This window comes from Macrobrachium nipponense, chromosome 40 (assembly GCF_015104395.2).
Source record: "Macrobrachium nipponense isolate FS-2020 chromosome 40, ASM1510439v2, whole genome shotgun sequence".
Taxonomy (NCBI): domain Eukaryota; kingdom Metazoa; phylum Arthropoda; class Malacostraca; order Decapoda; family Palaemonidae; genus Macrobrachium; species Macrobrachium nipponense.
In genome coordinates, this window is record NC_061101.1 from 17,725,142 (window position 1) to 17,742,283 (window position 17,142).

The window sequence follows — 17,142 nt, forward strand, 5'->3', positions numbered from 1 at the left end:
GGATACAGAATTATGCTTTCAGCTGTTTTCAGGAATAGAGGCCTGGAAATAGCTGATAACAAAGATATTCACGATCTGATCAGGTCTTTCGAGACTTCAAAGACTAGTACCCCTAGAACCCCGAGCTGGAATCTGGACGTGGTCCTGAAATTCCTAACTTCGAAGAAGTTCGAACCTCCACACCTTGCCTCCTTCAGAGACATTACGAGGAAGTGTTTATTCCTGTTGTCTCTCGCTACAGCCAAAAGAATGAGCGAGATACACGCGCTTGATTCTCGGGTTGGTTTTACAGGAGATGCTGCTATTTGTTCGTTCCAGACATTGTTCCTGGCGAAAAAAGAAGGCTAAGGCATTTTTAGACACGAGTCTTTTCGGGTCCTTCACAGAACACCAGAGACCATGTTGACAACCTCCCAGCTGCTTCTTTTACTAAGGTAAAATTTAAGGGCTCTGCCGGGCAAAGGGACCTCTCAATTTTTGTACCTACTAGGTTAGAAAGGCCCTTCACTTCAAAGAGCAGTGTTTTAGAAGACGAGTCAAGTCGCCAGAAGCAGATCCTCCTGACAGCGTGGACTTTGGACAGCAGGGTCTGCAACGAACTATGGAAGAAATGGGGCACTCCAACCATAAACTTATTTGTGGCATCGAGAAATCGTCGTCGGCCTCTGTACTGCTTTACTTTCCACGACCTGTCAGCATGGGCGACGGACAAAATGATTCAAAATTGGTCAAATCTGGATGTATATGCATTTCCCCCATTTGGAATGTTGAGAAAAGTTCTGGAGAAATTCCGTTCTCATTAGAACGAGAGTGACCTTGTCGCCCTATTCTGGCCGCAGGAGGAGTGGTTCCCAGACGTCGTGGATCTGTTGATAGTCTTTCTGAGATTCCTGCCTACCATTCCAAGTCTGCTCAGACAGCCCCATTTCAGGAGATTCTACCAAAGCCTATCTACTCTGGGCCTAACAGACTGTCAGCAAACTCATCCTTGCGAGAGGCTTTGCGCAAGCTGCAGCAAAGGCTATTGCCAAATGCAGAAGGGAATCTTCAAATAGAGTTTACCAAGCCAAGTGGAGAGTATTTAGTAGACTGGTGTAGAAGGTGCAAAGTCTAGTCTTTACAAACCACTATTCTTCAGATAGCTGATTTCCTTTTGTATATGTGATCGTCGAAGGGACTGTCAGCTTCCACTGTTGAGGGTTATATTGCAATGCTCAACTCTTGTATTCTGACATAGAGGTTTGGATGGGTAATAATCAGGATCTCTCTGGTCTTCTTGAATCCTTTAACATTTCCAAAAAGAAGAAAGATGTCTCCCTTGCTTGGAACTTGGATGTAGTATTGAAATGGTTAACGGGCGAACGCTTCCAGCCACTTCGTTCCAGCTCTTTCAGGGATCTGACGAGGAAAACAATTTTTCTAGCTGCTCTGTCGACAGCTAAGAGAGTGAGTGAGCTGCACACCTTTGATAGAAGAGTAGGATTCTCGGGAGGAGATGCAGGATGTTGTCTTCTAGATTTTTTGAGCAAAAAACAAGAATCTTTTGCAATCATGGCCTCGTTCTTTCGTTATTATTAAAAATCTAATGGATTTGGTTGGTTTGGAGGAAGAAAAGAGGGCACTGTGCCCAGTGAGAGCCCTCAGATAATATTTACAAAGGACAGATAAAATTCGGGGAGATTTTAATAATCTGTGGTGTTCCGTAAAGAACCCTTCCAGACCGATCAAAGAACGCAGTAGTATCTTTTTCCTTAAAGTGAAAGTGCATGATGTCAGGGCAGTTGCAACCTCGGTCGCATTCAGATAGTCTTTCCCTCTCCTCAGTTCTCCAAGCAATGTACTGGAAGTGTAAATCTGCATTTTTAGTGCATTATTTGTGTGATGTGGAAACCATTTACAATAACTGTAGTACCTTAGAACCTGTGTCCATAGCTGGCAAAATGTTGGTTGAGGAAGTGTTCCTTCCTTTATTTTATCTCTTGCCTTGCAGTAATGCTGTTGAGTTAAAGTTGAGTTTGGAGGTACAAGTGTAACCTGGACTACCCTACCCACCAGTCTTTTTATATGGGTTGTGGTCATTTGGTTTTAAATTTTTTTGGTGTAGGTGACTGCGTTGTTCTGGTCATTGTATTATGGTACTAAGACCTGGGCAAGGGCAATTACAGGCAGTCCCCGGGTTACGATGGGGTTCCGTTCTTGAGACGTGTCGTAAGCCGGAAGGTACACATTGGTGTATAGTAGTGTACCTTCAAATATGAAGGTGGTAGTTGTCTTTAGTTTTGGATTGTTGGTTACGGGGTTTTGACTAGGTCACAGGAGTCACCAGTACTTTACGTGATAAAGTCCATTTTCCTTGTAAGGATCCTCGAGAGACTAATCTCGTCATGAGGGCCTTACACCCTGTTGTGGGTCCAACATCTGACAACAGTACTTTCCAGTAAGGATGACACAACAAGCAGGAATGTTGAGAAACTTTTTTTTTTTTTTCTCCCCCATTAAAACGTTTGTAGTTCACTTGGCTGAGCATTGTTTCTCTGGCTGCACTAACCCACCATCAACGTGGTAGTCAGCTAACTTTAACAGTAAGATTAATTCCAAGTAATGATAATTTTCATGATCTATTTAATTATTTGGAACTAACCCACTGGTAAAGTGGAAAAATCCACCCAGCCTCACCACATCTCAAACGGATGATTACAGAGACAGTCCTAACAGGTTAGCCAAGCGTTTTTTGGTTTTTGAAATCCCAGCTGCACATCATGGCTTATGCTACAAAAATTGCTTTTAACAGATAAACCCTTTTTGTGAGGTTTGGTATTTGACTGACAACGAATGCACATATGAAAAATGTATGCTGACACTATAGTAATCACAAAGGATACTGTACAGAGCTAAATGCCTTATATTGCTAAAAAGCTAACAAAGAACACAAACAACCATTTGTCACAGCAAGCCCTATGGTAATCTATAAGCATGACATAGTGTCCTGTAAAAGTAATTTATAGTTTTCATTCTCCAGCTTATCAGTCTCTGAGGCCTGTCCATTTTACAAGTAACAAAAAGACCTACATAAAACAACAATAATACTATATCGTATCTAATCTAAGGTAAACTACTTGACACTTACTCTGTTGGAAAGATTCATCAGCAAGATGCATCACACATAAAAGGTAGCATAGCAATAACCATCATAATAATGTGACTGATATGTAATATGTGTACAGACAGTCCCTGGGTTACTACGGGGGTTCCGTTCTTGAGACGTGTCGTAAGCCGGAATATCACCAAAAATCATAAGAAAACCTTACTTTTAATGCTCTGGGTGCATTCAGAACTATGTAAACTGCATTCTTATTGCATTTTGCATAAAAAAACCTTCAAATATTGATCATTTTGCATTTTTGGTGTCATTTCTTCTGCCAGATGAGCATTGTAGGCGTCGTAACCCTGGAAATAATTTCTGATGAATATATGTAACTGAAAAGCGCCTTAACCTCGGAATGTCGTAAGCCGAACCCGTCGCAACCCAGGGACTGCCTGTAATGGCTTTTCCAGCACAGCTGCCATGTCTGCATAAGAAATGTCACTGATTAAAGACACTTTGCCCTGGCATCCATCAGTACTGAATAATGTCCCATTCTCAGGCAGATCAGTTCAGTCTTTTTTGTTAACTGCTGTTTATTCTTTAGAGAAGTATGCTGAGGAATGCCCCAGTATTTCTGTCTCATTGCTTAGATTGTGAAGTTTTAAAGTGTTTGTAGGTCCCTTGTGTCTATTTCTGAATCATTCGTTCTAGTATTGTAAGTGTCATATATAAGAGAGATCATTAGCAGCAGGGACCTTTGAGTGGCATTTTCCTGTTAACCTGCAGTTCTTTAAGAGTGAGGCACAACTGCATGGAAGTGGTGTGTGTTCTCTGTATTAGGAATGTATGACTGAAGCATGCTTTGTTGAATAAACAATACTCTTGTGTTTTCAGTGCTCTCCAGGTATTTGTAAGAACGGTTTTAATTCCTTACTAACAGCAGTTGTAATTCGTTACTGGTATCATATAATTTCTGGAAAATGCAGAGAAAAATGGATCCTATATATACTAAATGACAGGTGGGCAAATTCAAGCAGAATATTTTTACAAAGTGTTGCAAGGATGTATAATTTGGCCTTAAATGTCTACCCTCAAATAGACAGTACGTAAATAAAAATAATCAGCCTTTTATGATGCTGCAGTTTGTTCTGAATTAGTTTGAGCTACATCCAAAACTGAATATGTGGTAGTTTGCATTTTCTGTACCAAATTACACGCAACAACCATTTCAGGTAGTGATGATCTACCATGTACATAAACCCTTCATCTTGAAGGACTTGAAATTGATAACAAAATGCAAATCCAACCACTGGTTGAATTGTTTGTTTTTTAATTAGGATTGTGAAGTCATTTAATCTCATCAAATTGGCCCCACCCATATGACCCTCATGACGCAATCTTTGTATTAAAAGAAAGCAGGTCAGCACTGACAGTTAGATGTCTTTTAGTGAATGTCAAAATTTCAACAGCAAATGTCAAGTTTTGGAAATAAATGAGTCTTTTAGACTAGTCCAGTGAGAGTCGAATATTTTGACTAAGTGGTCTGGTTAAACAACTGAATGACAATAGCTGTGAATGCACAAATTTTGGTTTTGTAGTCAGTTGTTACTAAACCTAGAATGCTGCTACTTTTTCTTCCATAGATTTATATGCAAGATATTGCAGAATTATTGTACTAATTTTTTTGTAAGAGGTGCATCTGTAAACCATTGCAAATAAAGCTTTAAACTAATTCTGCAATTCATTTTTATTTTATAATGTTTGTGTGAAAGTAACAAATTTTAAAATGCTCAGTTTTTAGTACATATTAATGTGGAAGTACCCAGAACATTATAACAGTACTAAAACTTAACCTCCTCAGAATGTGTTCGCAGGTTCATACAGGGATACAGACAGGAATGGGGAAATTTACATTTTTTCCACACATTTTGCACTACATTGGTCTAACATTTTCACGTAATCTGCAATTTCACTGGTCCTGTAATGTGTATAAAAACCTATTATGTGCTAATGGAGAAAACATCTCTTTGCCACAGATAACCTGTATTGTTACGGATGATGCATCGTCAGTGATCACTGGTAATCTGCAAAGGACCATATTTTCCTCAGTATTATGCTAATTTTCCTCAATAACATACTCTAGGTAAGTGATATAAAAGTGAAGTCATTGCTGTAAGAGAGCATGTCCCAAAATTATATGTTGTATTCAATTAAAGGTATAGTGAATCTCTTAATTAATTGACACAAACACATTGTTCAAAACCCAGTCTGTGTTATTCATGATGCACTGACTGGCATTTTGGTAAGTTTTCAGCTTCTTACTTTGACCCTTTGTTTTAAATGTCAACATACCACAATGTACAAATAATCAGATTTACAATGACACCAGAATGAGTGTCATATTGTTCTGATACGTAATACAAACCATCGGTCCTTTAACAATAGAAATGTAACTTGCGGCAGCTGGAACGTTCGTAAGCTTCGAACAAGGGAGTTAGGTAGTTAACTGCTTGTCCGACAGTCAGCGCACCACACGACTGGAAGGTGAAGAATCACTTTGCTTTCGGCCGCGCTGGGTGACAGACGTGTTCTCCACTTCTCTCTGCCCGCCATCATCGCATGCTTCGTTCATCAAACTTTGGTTTGCCTTCTCTTACTAGTGTGTTTTTGTGTGAAAATCCTGTAAGTACTTGTATATTTTGTATTTTCATTTTATTATGGATTCTCGTGAGCTGGAGAGTTACCCACGCCTCCCCATTAGCCGCAGATGCCCTTGGTTGGTGTGAGGGCCGTAAGTGTGGAGCCTTCCGCTCCTTTCCTGAAGTTGACCCTCATGATTTATCTGCTCTGTGTCGGGGACGCGAATGCTCTCACACCGAGCCCTGTGATATTTGTTGTGTGTGGTCGGAGGAGCAGTGGGCACAATTTTGAGGGGAGGAGGAAACGACATAAGCCTTCCAGGGAGTCAACGGAAAGTTTTCCGGCTACTCCCCTGGTCTCGGACCACGTTTCCGTCTTCTTTCCTCCCATCCATCTTAACTCCCACGTATGGCTCCTTACCTTTGGGGGGGTGGGGGGGGGGGGCGGTTCTTGCTCCTCCTCCCTTCGCCCAATCCATCGAGTGTGGAGGAGGGGGCGAGATACCCTGACATTCAGTTGTACTCGGGGTCTTCCGTTCGCTCGGGGTTGGACTTGTCCCCCCCGGGCGAGGGGAACCCCCCTTTCTAACCCGACCTTTGCTCCCTCAGGTGTGCCTGCCGCTGGTGACGACCTCGGCAGGTTTGGTTCTCACTGGTCCTCCAGGGGACACCGAGTGTTCGGGGGTTGCTGCATCACTTGGCGAGTGGCTCTGCTCCGGTAACACACGGCCCGGTAACCACCACTACCACCACCGTCTCGACCCCGGGGTATGTTGCCCCTCCTCACCTGGTGTACACTCAACATGTAACCATGGTAACACCTTCAGCTGCTATCCAGGCGCTGCTTCCAGGGATTCCGAGGAGGGTCGTGACTCCGTCGCCCAGGTTCGCCGCTCTAGCCTCGCCCCCGCCCCCCAGGGCTTCGCCGGATGAACACAAAGAGCTCGCGCCCTGGACCTGCCGCCAGTACCCAGGATGTCGCTGGCTACTGCCCCGCCTCCTGCAGTACCTGCTGTTCTTGCCATACCTGCCGTACCTGGACCAACCCCTGCCGACGTCGTTCCTGCCCGTGGTGTTGCTGCTCTGTCCTGGATGGAGGACCTGACGACGTCCTGAGGAAGCTGACGAAGAAGAAGAGGAAGGTGTCGTCGTCGTCTTCATCGTTCCGTCCTGTGCTGCCTGCCTTCTTTCCCCTTCGACTTCCAAGGCTTCACAGCCGAGAAAGAAGAAGGTTGCCTCCTCACTCCCTAAGAACTCTCCTTCAGGAGCTTCTAAGGGCCCGTCTCACTCCGGTGTGATGGGGGCGTTATTCCGCTGGTCCTCCCATCCTTCGGGAAGCGGGGGCCCGTCTCTCCTTCTGCAAGGAAGAAGAAGACGGGGACCAGAGGGGTAGCGGCTAACACCGGTACCTCCTCAAACCGGTGACTGTAGGGGCTCTGCCGCTACATCAGATTCCATCTCGGCCTCTTGTTCGCGAGAGGTACCGGGTGTGCGGTCGCCCGCGGGTGACCGTGCAGCCAAGGATCAGGCTTCCGAGTTTGCTCGGCACCAGGACCTAGGCACAGAGGCGGAAGGACTGGTGAGAGTCGCTCAGGTGACTCCCGCCAGACCAGTGATCGCTCTTGTAGCGATACGTGGGTACCCAGTGATCGCCGGAACTAGCAGCATGGCGGGTGCCGTGAGGACAGCCCCGCTCCCACCGCGACAGCGGACTCTGCCGGTAACCTGACCGCCGCTCCCACCGGGATCTGGCGGGTAGGGGGACCAGCAGCACCTCCTCTGACGCTCGGGACTGGAGCCGAGGTTCTCGGTCCAGCCGCTCTCCCCATAGAGCTGCACGACCAGGCCTGCAGCTCGATCACCACCGCAGGTTGGTGATCGCCTGCAGCCCCCCAGCACACCGGTTCTGGCCGTGGGCGAGGGGGGAGCGTCAGGTCTTCCTCTCCGATCCCTTTAACTTCCTTGGGTTACAGCAGGAAGAGCGAGGCGAACCTGAGTGATTGTGGGAGCGCACTCCTCACGATCCCACCCACGACGCTCTACGAGCCTGGCACGGTCTTAGGACCTACCAAATTGTATGCGCAAGTGGCGGGAGGAGACCAGGAGGGTTCTGTTGCGGTTCCTCCTCCTGAAGGAGGAGGATCTCGGGAGGCGTTCTTGTTGGAGGGACTTGACGGTCCTCTCCACAGGATGCTGTCACTCCCGAGATCCAGAGGCTGTTTTCGGAGGTTATTGCGCTGATCCGTTAGCACAACGACCTCGGGGAAGGATCGACGCTCCCACCTTCTGAGCCTACGTCCAGGCTCGAGTCGTCTGGGTCCTAAGAAGAAACCCAAGACGATGGTGGGTCTGCCGCGATCTGCTCAGGCTGACTCGGTGCTGGTCCAGGTGGACACACTTGTCTCCGGACAGGAGGGCTCACTACGGTCTGACAGGTCTTCCAAGCTACTTTCCCTGCCTCTGCTGCGACAGAGAAGGTTGTACGTGCCATTGGAGGACCCTATGCCGCCCAAACAGGTAAACCCGGAGCTAGCTAGGCTAACTCGGGGTGTCTGCAGCAGCTCCTGTCGGAGAACCTATGGTTCTCGCAGCAAGAGGCACTCGCCTTGGAATCGACCGCCTTGGTGGCATTCCAAGCAGTCTCCTGCTAGACCTGTGGTCCCTCACAGTGTCTAAGGTCGCGGCCACCTCGGGGAACATCTCTCCTGAAGGTGACCCAGCTTTCGGGAGACTGTGCCTGTCTGGAGGTAGAGTCATCTCCTACCAAGCCCACCAGACTGCAAACCTGTGGGCCAACCTGGTTCTTCAGCTTAGGGACGCAGTCCTCACCCGAGTGACCAGGGCAGCTGGGCGAGAGGCGGCTCTGGGTCTTCGCAACGGACCAGTGCGGAGTTACTCCTCTCTCTTCCCAGGAGAGATGGTGGACGCTGCGGTGGAAATGACGGCGCACTGACGACAGTGACTGTTTAGCACATCAGGCAGTCTCGAAGGCGGCTGGGCAGCCTCGAGCTACTGTGGCCAAGCCCAAGAGTTTGGTTAGCGCTCCCTCTGTGGCCGAGACGATCGCATTGTCGAAGCCCAGAGTAAAGACTCTGCCTTCAACTTCTTCAAGGAGCGACCGTCACCAGCCCTCCTTCTCATGAGGGGGAGCTGGGAAGAAAAAGTCGAAGAGAGGTGGGAAACGCTAGGGACAGCGTTCCCCCTCACCTGCTGCCGGAAGGTGAGGGGTGCCTGGCGAAACCATTGGGCAACATGGCAGCGCTATGGAGTGGAGACTGGATAGTAGACGTCCTTCGGGAGGGGTATCGACTACCCGTCGAGTCTCGGCCACCCCTCACCTCCAACCCGGTCCACCTTCAAACTTACGTTTCCGGATCATCCAAGGACGTAGCACTTCAGCAGGAAGTCCAAGCCATGCTGAGCAAAGGAGCTGTGGAGATCGTCAGGGATCAGTCACCGAGCCTCTACAGCCGTCTTTTCCTGACATAGGTTCATGTCGGGTTGGGGTCGTGACAGAGTAGGCATTTTATCCTAGCTACAATTCTTGGAAAGGATTGTAAATATAGAGCAGTTATATATTTTTATGAGGGAGGCTGGCCTCCTTAACCAAATTTAAATTATACTAGATTGTCTATGTAAGAAATTTTTATATGAAAATTTTTTTTTATATAATTATAGATTTTTATATGAAATTTATCAAAAATTTTAATTTTTTTATATTTAATTTATTTCGGTGTCAATTACCCAGATGTTGTGACGCAGATATAATACACAATCAATCAATCAATCCTGGTGGAGAAGTCTTCGGGGGGGCTGGCGCCTGGTGATAGATCTCTCTCCCCTGAACCGATTCGTTCGCCAGTCTCGGTTCACGATGGAGACGGCACACTACGTGCTCGACTCCATCAGAGAGAACAACTTCATGCTTTCGGTGGACTTGAAGGACGCATATTTCCAGATACCCGTTCATCAATCCTCCAGGAAGTACCTCCGCTTCATCCTCGACGGGACGGTGTACTGATTCAGGGCACTTTGCTTCGGTCTCTCAACCGCCCCACAGGTATCTTGACGACTGGTTAGTTCTGGCGAGTTCCCGCTCGCAGTTTGTATGGGACAGGGATTGACTTCTCGAGTTCTGCCGCAATCTGGGGATCGTGGTAAACTTCGAGAAGTCAGATCTCAAGCCCAAGCAGAGGATGAAGTACCTGGGTATGCTGATCGATACGGTAGCAGGGCGAGTCTTCCCCGGGGACTCGCGGATCAGCAGATTCAGGGAGGCAGCCAACCAGTTTCCTGTCGCGGCAGGAACAGCCAGCTCAGCAGTGGCAGGTCGTGATCAACCACCTGTCGTCACTCTCGAGAAGTTAGTCCCTCACGGGCGTCTTCACCTGCGGTCTCTCCAGTGGAGACTAAAGGAGAGTTGGTCACAGGCAAGAGACCCACCGTATTTCCCCGTGTCCCTCACGGAGGAGGTGAGGCCAGACCTAGCCTGGTGGCTGGACGATAGGAACCTCATAAGAGGAGTGCCTCTCCGCACCCCCCCCCCCCCCCCCACACCACCACCCCGGGAGATGTTGCTGTTTTCAGACGCGTCAACCGAGGGATGGGGTGCCTGTGGGTGGGATCATCACGACAAGCACCTTCACATCAACGTACTGGAGCTCAAGGCAGCGTTCCTCGCTCTCCAAGAGTTCCAGGACCGTCTGATGGGACACTCGTTGGTGTTGATGAGTGACAACACCACAGTAGTGGCATACGTCAACAAACAGGGGGGGCCTAGTGTCCCTCCCGTTGCACCAGTTGATGTTGCAGGTGCACGAGTGGGTCTGTGGCTCAATCAGTAGAGCTGTCAGCTCGCTACATTCCAGGCAAGAGGAATGTAGTAGCAGACAGGCTCAGCCGTCAGGATCAGGTGATAGGGACTGAATGGTCCCTACACCCAGACGTCCCCACAGTCAAAGGATACAGGGCCGCCTTGGCCCTAGTCCTGAAACTGAGGGGAATGGATATCTCGAACTCGTTCGAGATCTCCCTTCTCATGAGGAGCTTCGAGAGGTCTTGCCCACCGGGGTGGGATGTGACTCTCGTCCTTAAGAGTTTGACTCGAAGTCCCTTCGAGCCACTCCGAGAGTCGTCAGACAGGGATCTGACCCTCAAGACTCTCTTCTTGCTGGGCCCTGCATCGGCAAAGAGAGTAGGGGAACTTCATGGTCTTTCCTTCGACGTCAAAGCATACCACGGGATGGGGATCTGTGACGCTCGATTTTGTCCTGAACTTTGTAGCGAAGACTCAGAATCCTTCAGTTCCTGACGACCGGTTCGAGTCATTCACGATCCCCTCCGTATTGGACTTCACCGACAACGATGCGGATGAGATGCTGCTATGTCCTGTGAGGGCTCTATGGCGCTATCTGAAGAGAACTCGGCACCTCAGCACCTGAGTGTCGACACCTTTGTTAGCACCAGGGTGACCTAGAAAGAAGTATCCAAGAACACACTTTCTTTCTGGCTGCGTGAGGTGATCAGGAGGGCGTACGAAGCTGATGGTAGCGACGACATCCGTACCCTTCGTCCGAGAGCCCACAAAGTCAGAGGTATTGGTCCTTCTCTTGCATTCCGCAAGAACTTCTCCGTGGCGCAGGTCCTGATGGCAAGGGTCTGACCAACCAGATCACCTTCACCTCCTCCTACCTTCTTGGGATATCACCCACAGGTCCTTGGACACTTTTTCCTTGGGACCCGTGGTGGCTGCTCAACAGGTTGTGTAGCTTACCCAGCACCCGAGCGGACAGAACAGCATCGCATCCTTGTGTGACTGCATGAATGGATGAGTGAATGAGAGTGTGACTGGCTTCTCTTCCCCATCTTTTTCTCCCCCTCTACCTGTGGGCAGAGGGACGCGGTCGTCACTACGCTGGAACAGGAGACCGATGCAGGTAAGCTACTCGACTGAGCTCCATCCTATCCCTTTCATTAGGGATAGGAGCAATTATCCACCACTTCCCCCAACAAGGGGGGTGGGGGGAGTGGAAGCCAACAATAAACAAACCCATGACTTCATATTGCCTCTTGCAATAGGAACAAGTTCTTGCTTGCTAGTTTTAAGAGGTACGCTGGCTTTCCCTCTTATTACTTGGGTCCAGAGGTCTGACCATTGATCCTGTGGTACATACCCCGATCATTGGGCTGAGGCTAGGATACCTCCCTCTGCTCTGTTCTTTACGATGAGGGAGGGAACCAAGGTTGGACGAACACCAGTCTGTTCATTGACTCAGTTCCACCCACCAAGAAGTGAGTCTTCCTATTGTTAAAGGACCGATGGTTTGTATTACGTATCGAACAAATAACAATTTGTTCGAAAATTGTATTTTTCCTTACTATGTAACCTGAGGTCCTTTACACATAGTCCCACCTCATGCTACCCCTCACTCTGTGTTTTTCCTGGGCCTAAAGCAAAGTGAATCTTCACCTCCCAGTCCCGCGGTGCGCTGACTGTCGGGACAAGCAGTTGACTACTGAACTCCCTTGTTCGAAGCTTACGACTGGTTCCAGATGCCGCAAGTTACATTCCTATTGTTAAAGGACCTCAGGTTTGTATATTTAGGAAAAATACAATTTTTGACAAATTATTTTTTATTAGTCATTTCTCAGAGAATGTGTAAGGTATGATATTGCCTTTCACAGATTTAGTCTCTTGGATAGATGAGGCCCAAACAAGCTTAGTAACCGAGTTAAATGGGGCCAGGCTCTGCTAAAACCTAGTCATCTACATCTTGAAATCTTGCATAACATTTTCCTCAGGCATCATTTGATACCTCCAGAGAGTCCTTATTTTGGCCACGTCATAAAGTTGTAGGTGTTGGTCTTGGTGTCGGCAACTAATGTATGGCGAATCAAAATGTTGAACAAATTGATAAGGCCTGATGTGTTTTATTGTCCTTTTTGTTCTCTGTAAATAAGAACGTGGTGGAGGCCTTCATTTATGGTTTTTCTCCTTGATAGCAAAGAGCCTTCTTGCTTGTCCCTCTTCTGCTTTGTATGTTTATGCAATTTCTAGTCAATTGCTTCTTATCTCTTGTTTCAGACCATCAAGATTTCTTAGATTACATCTCTTTGCACCCACTGATGAGCACGTATCTCCTTCACCACTTCATCCTTGAATATTACAACCTCTAGTGCACCTGGCATGAATCTTAGCTTCTCAGACCTTGACCAAATAGCTTCCATTTTCTTTGAGACCCATGTCTCCAATGAAAGAAAGGAACACAGGCTATTTACATGCATCCTGCAATTCATTTTTACTTCATCGAAACACAGGTATTTGCATCTTCATACCAGCTTCGCAGGCAGATTGAACATGCAGTTTGTATGGAATCTGGCAAAAGACTCAGATCACCAACTGTGCATTTCAGGGCCATGTCTAATTGATTTTTCATCAATAAAATCTTGCCAAAGCGTCTGATATGGATGTGGGTGCCCTGGTAGTGAGTTTCACTCACCCCAGATCTATACCGACACCTTTTTAATGAAGGTGAGCGAGCTGAATATTCTGGCAGGTCCAATTTAGCAGTTCTCTGGTATTTTAGCAATATCTTACCTTAGAAATAGTGCTGAAGGAACCTATTTCACGGAGCGACACGGCTTCCTCGCCCAGAAATAGATTTGTCCTACGTCAAAATCCTTTTGAAGCCACAGCATAATTTGCTAAAATATTCAGTGATGTCTTAATGTTGATAATTAGGGCACTTATCAGAGTAAATCAAAGAAATTTAGAGGGAAACTTACTCAAATCTTACAGGCTTGTAGATAGAAGCTAGTAAAACGTCATTACTGAAGGCCCTCCCACTCATTGATACTGTAGTGTGATGTTCTTTAGTTACTAGACACTCCACCCTTACGCTTAGTGATAAAGACCCAGATGTTGGTGGTACTAGTAGTAGAAACAGTAGTATGTATACTGATTTTTATATTGCTTCCCACACAAACTCCTAAGTAGAGTAAATAAGGGAATGGGCATCAAATGAGAATATTGATTATGTAATACAGTCCATGGCACAATTCACTTTTCTTTCCACTTGAAATGTGCACCAAGCCTTACACACACACTGTGAAAACCATTGTTACCCTGGTTATAGGGTGTGTGTTGATAAAGACTTTAAAATGCATTATATAACACACTTGTTTTTCCTATGCACACGACCATGTAAAGTCTCAATAAAGATATTAATCATAATGATAATAATCACTTTAATATTCATCACAGTTAATCTTGGTACTAATACATTGGCAGTGTTTAATATATGCAAGGTTACCAGGTATACCGCGCCAAAATATACCAAACCCCTCTAAATGATCATGTTTCATTTCAATAGGATTGTATTTTACCAATTCCAAATGTTTGTATAACTGATAGTCAAAGGGTAAATAGAAATTGCATTTATAATTACTATGTATTCTTGTAGTCAGTGTAAAATTGTACAGTGAAATACAACATGTCAATAATACAATACCAACATATATGTACATAACAAAGTATGTTATGACAAAGTACCTGTAAACATTGCTGACCTCCAAATATCGGGTATTAGAATTCGAATTAAAAACGATAATATATAATATATAATTTATACAATCAACCAAATAAAACATTACGATATTGAGTAAACTTGGAGAATTACTTAAAAATGCCAAAGAACCTATAATAATATTAGGGGATTTTAATGCTCACAACCCAATATGGGATTGTAACTGTTTCAAAACTCAAATAGAACAGGAAGTAAAGTAGAAGAACTTATAGATTCAAATGACATGTGTTGTATAAATGATGATGAAGTTAGCACATATTATTCAAAAACATATGGAACATTTTCCTCTGTAGACTTAACTCTCTGTTCAACAAGTATAGTTGACAGATTAGATTGGAACACAATTGATGAACTTGTACACCAGTGATCATTTCCCAGTATTAATTTCCTTTTTACAAAATAATCCAGCAAAAACATGTTCCTCACTATAACATTTATAAAGCAGATTGGGAGCAATATGAAATGCATACTAGAAATATACCACCATTTGAATATCTGAAAGATCATAATGAAACTAATAAGTTTCTTGTTAATTACATCAAAGACGCTGCTGATAAAGCAATACCAAAATCAAAACCCCAACCAACAAAACACAAAGTTCCATGGTGGTCTGAAAAGCTAACAGGATTAATAAATATAAAACACTCAATAGGGAGACGATTGGATAATTTGAATAGAAAGTTCAGTAAAATAAATAAAACTTCACGATATTAGAAGGTACTTTACAATTATTGACTATATTGTTGCTAGAAATTGATGCATTGAAGCCTATATACAACAAAATATCTGTAAAATTTCGAAAGGAAGTAATTCAAGGAAGAATAATTTCATGGAGAAAAATATTGTATCAGATCTCTCTAATAATACTCTGATACAAAAAATATGGGAAAAATTCAGAAAAATAAATGGTACCCATGTGAAACCTCCCAGACATGCCATATTAAAAGACAGAAAAAGAATACTCGATCCAAAAGAAATAAGTAACATAATAGGAGAAAACTTAGCTAATGTAAGTTGTGATAGAAGTTTAGATGACCACTTCCGCACAAAGAAAAATAATATATAACTAATAACAATAAATTTTGAAACAATAGAAGACATATATTATAATAGGAAATTTAATATGGAAGAGTTGGAATTATGCTCTCACCAACAGCAATAAATCTGAGCCTGGAGGTGACAATATTTGTTTTGAGATGATCTGCCACTTAGCACCTCTGGCAAAGACACACTTGTTACAATTTTATAATCATTTCTGGGCTCAGCCCGTGTCGCTACATGAAATGTCCCTTTAGCAAACATTTCTAAGGTAAATTAATGCTAATTTTACTTGGATCTCAAGAACCTGAGACTTATAACAAATATCTCTCTCTTGACCTCAACAAAACTATAAAGGAACTTAATATATTTTTATGTCCTTAGAGATATTGCGAAATGCATTGTCAGAGAACCAAAGGTAGCCTCTCAAGGTGAAGGAAGCTTGCTTGTAGAAGTTTCATCACCCAATGAAAGTAGAAAATTACTATCTATTAGTGCTGTAGAGGGGAGCGAAGCAAAATGCACTCCTCACAAAACAATGAACCAGTCTAAAGGAGTAGTGTATAGTACTGAACTCTTATGTTATTCTGAGGACACTCTCCGAAAAGAATTTGCTGATCAAAGGGTGGTTGATGTGAGACGAATCAAGAAAAAAGTATTGGGAATATTACATCCAACACCTACTTTGATACTCACCTTTGATCGTTTTGAAACTCCCTAAATTTCTGAAAGCTGCATGGCTTCATTTGCCAGTTAGACAGTATATTCCCGCTCCAAGAAGATGTTTCCATTGCCAAATGTTTGGCCATCTAATTACACATGCAAGAAAAAAGAAAGGAATGAACCAACTGTATTCTTTATCTGTGGAAGAAAAGAGCATGGGAATTGTGAGCTTACTCCATGCTGCCCTAATTGTGGGAGAGACCATAATGCAGCACATAAGTCATGTATCAAGTATGTCATTGAAAAAGAAACACTTTGTATCAATCATCAGTTCTGATACATTCATTGACTCAGCTGGGAGGTGTTGGATGATCATATGGTAGTGATCATTTCCCAGTTGTCATCGTAACTGAGAAATATGAGCCAGTATACAGAATGCCTAGGTGTACCAATAAAGCAAATTGGCCCCTTTTCCAGGAACTTAAGTTATATTGAACCTGATGCAAAAGATATGCCAACAAAGGAGAAGCAGTGTTCTGCTTAACAGTGATTTTTATGTTTGCAGCAGAAAAGGCAATCCCAAAAACCAGTGGAAAATTGCATCGGAAGCCTGTTCTGTAGTGGAATATTCAATGCAAAATAAGACATAAAGCCATGAGAGCAGCTTTTACTAGGTACAGAAGACATAGATGTGAATGCTACTTGATCTTTAAAATAGGCTCGAGCCAAATTCAGATGGCAAATAAAACATGCGAGACGAGAATCATGGGTACTTTTTATGTCAACAATTACCCGGAAAAACACCTATGACCAAGATATGGACAGTTACTAAGAAAATAGCAGGAAAGTACAATCCTAGTCCCCTCCCTGTTTTAAAGTCAATGGTGACTTTATAATTGACTCAAAGGATGTAAGCTATGTTTTTGCTGAACATTTTGTAATGATATCAAGCAGGGAGGAAAATTCTCCATTCTACAGGGAGAGTGTGTTAGCAGTCTGAAACAATTAATTTTACTTCTTTTAAATCTGAATCTTATAATATGCCTTTTACCATCGAGGAATTTTTATTTGCTCTTAGTAACACTTCACCTGGACCTGATGAGATTTTATATGAAAATGATCAAGAATACCT

General features: G+C 44.5%; 1 protein-coding gene across 2 annotated transcripts in view; it reads left to right on the plus strand.

The window, feature by feature from the left end:
- Positions 1-17,142, plus strand: part of LOC135211964 (gastrula zinc finger protein XlCGF57.1-like) — a 54,020-nt gene that overhangs the window by 24,433 nt on the left and 12,445 nt on the right. For both annotated transcript variants that reach the window (XM_064245218.1, XM_064245217.1), the window contains one exon: positions 5,122-5,228. The gene's annotated coding sequence lies outside the window, so the exon portion shown is untranslated. The remainder of the gene's footprint in view (positions 1-5,121; positions 5,229-17,142) is intronic.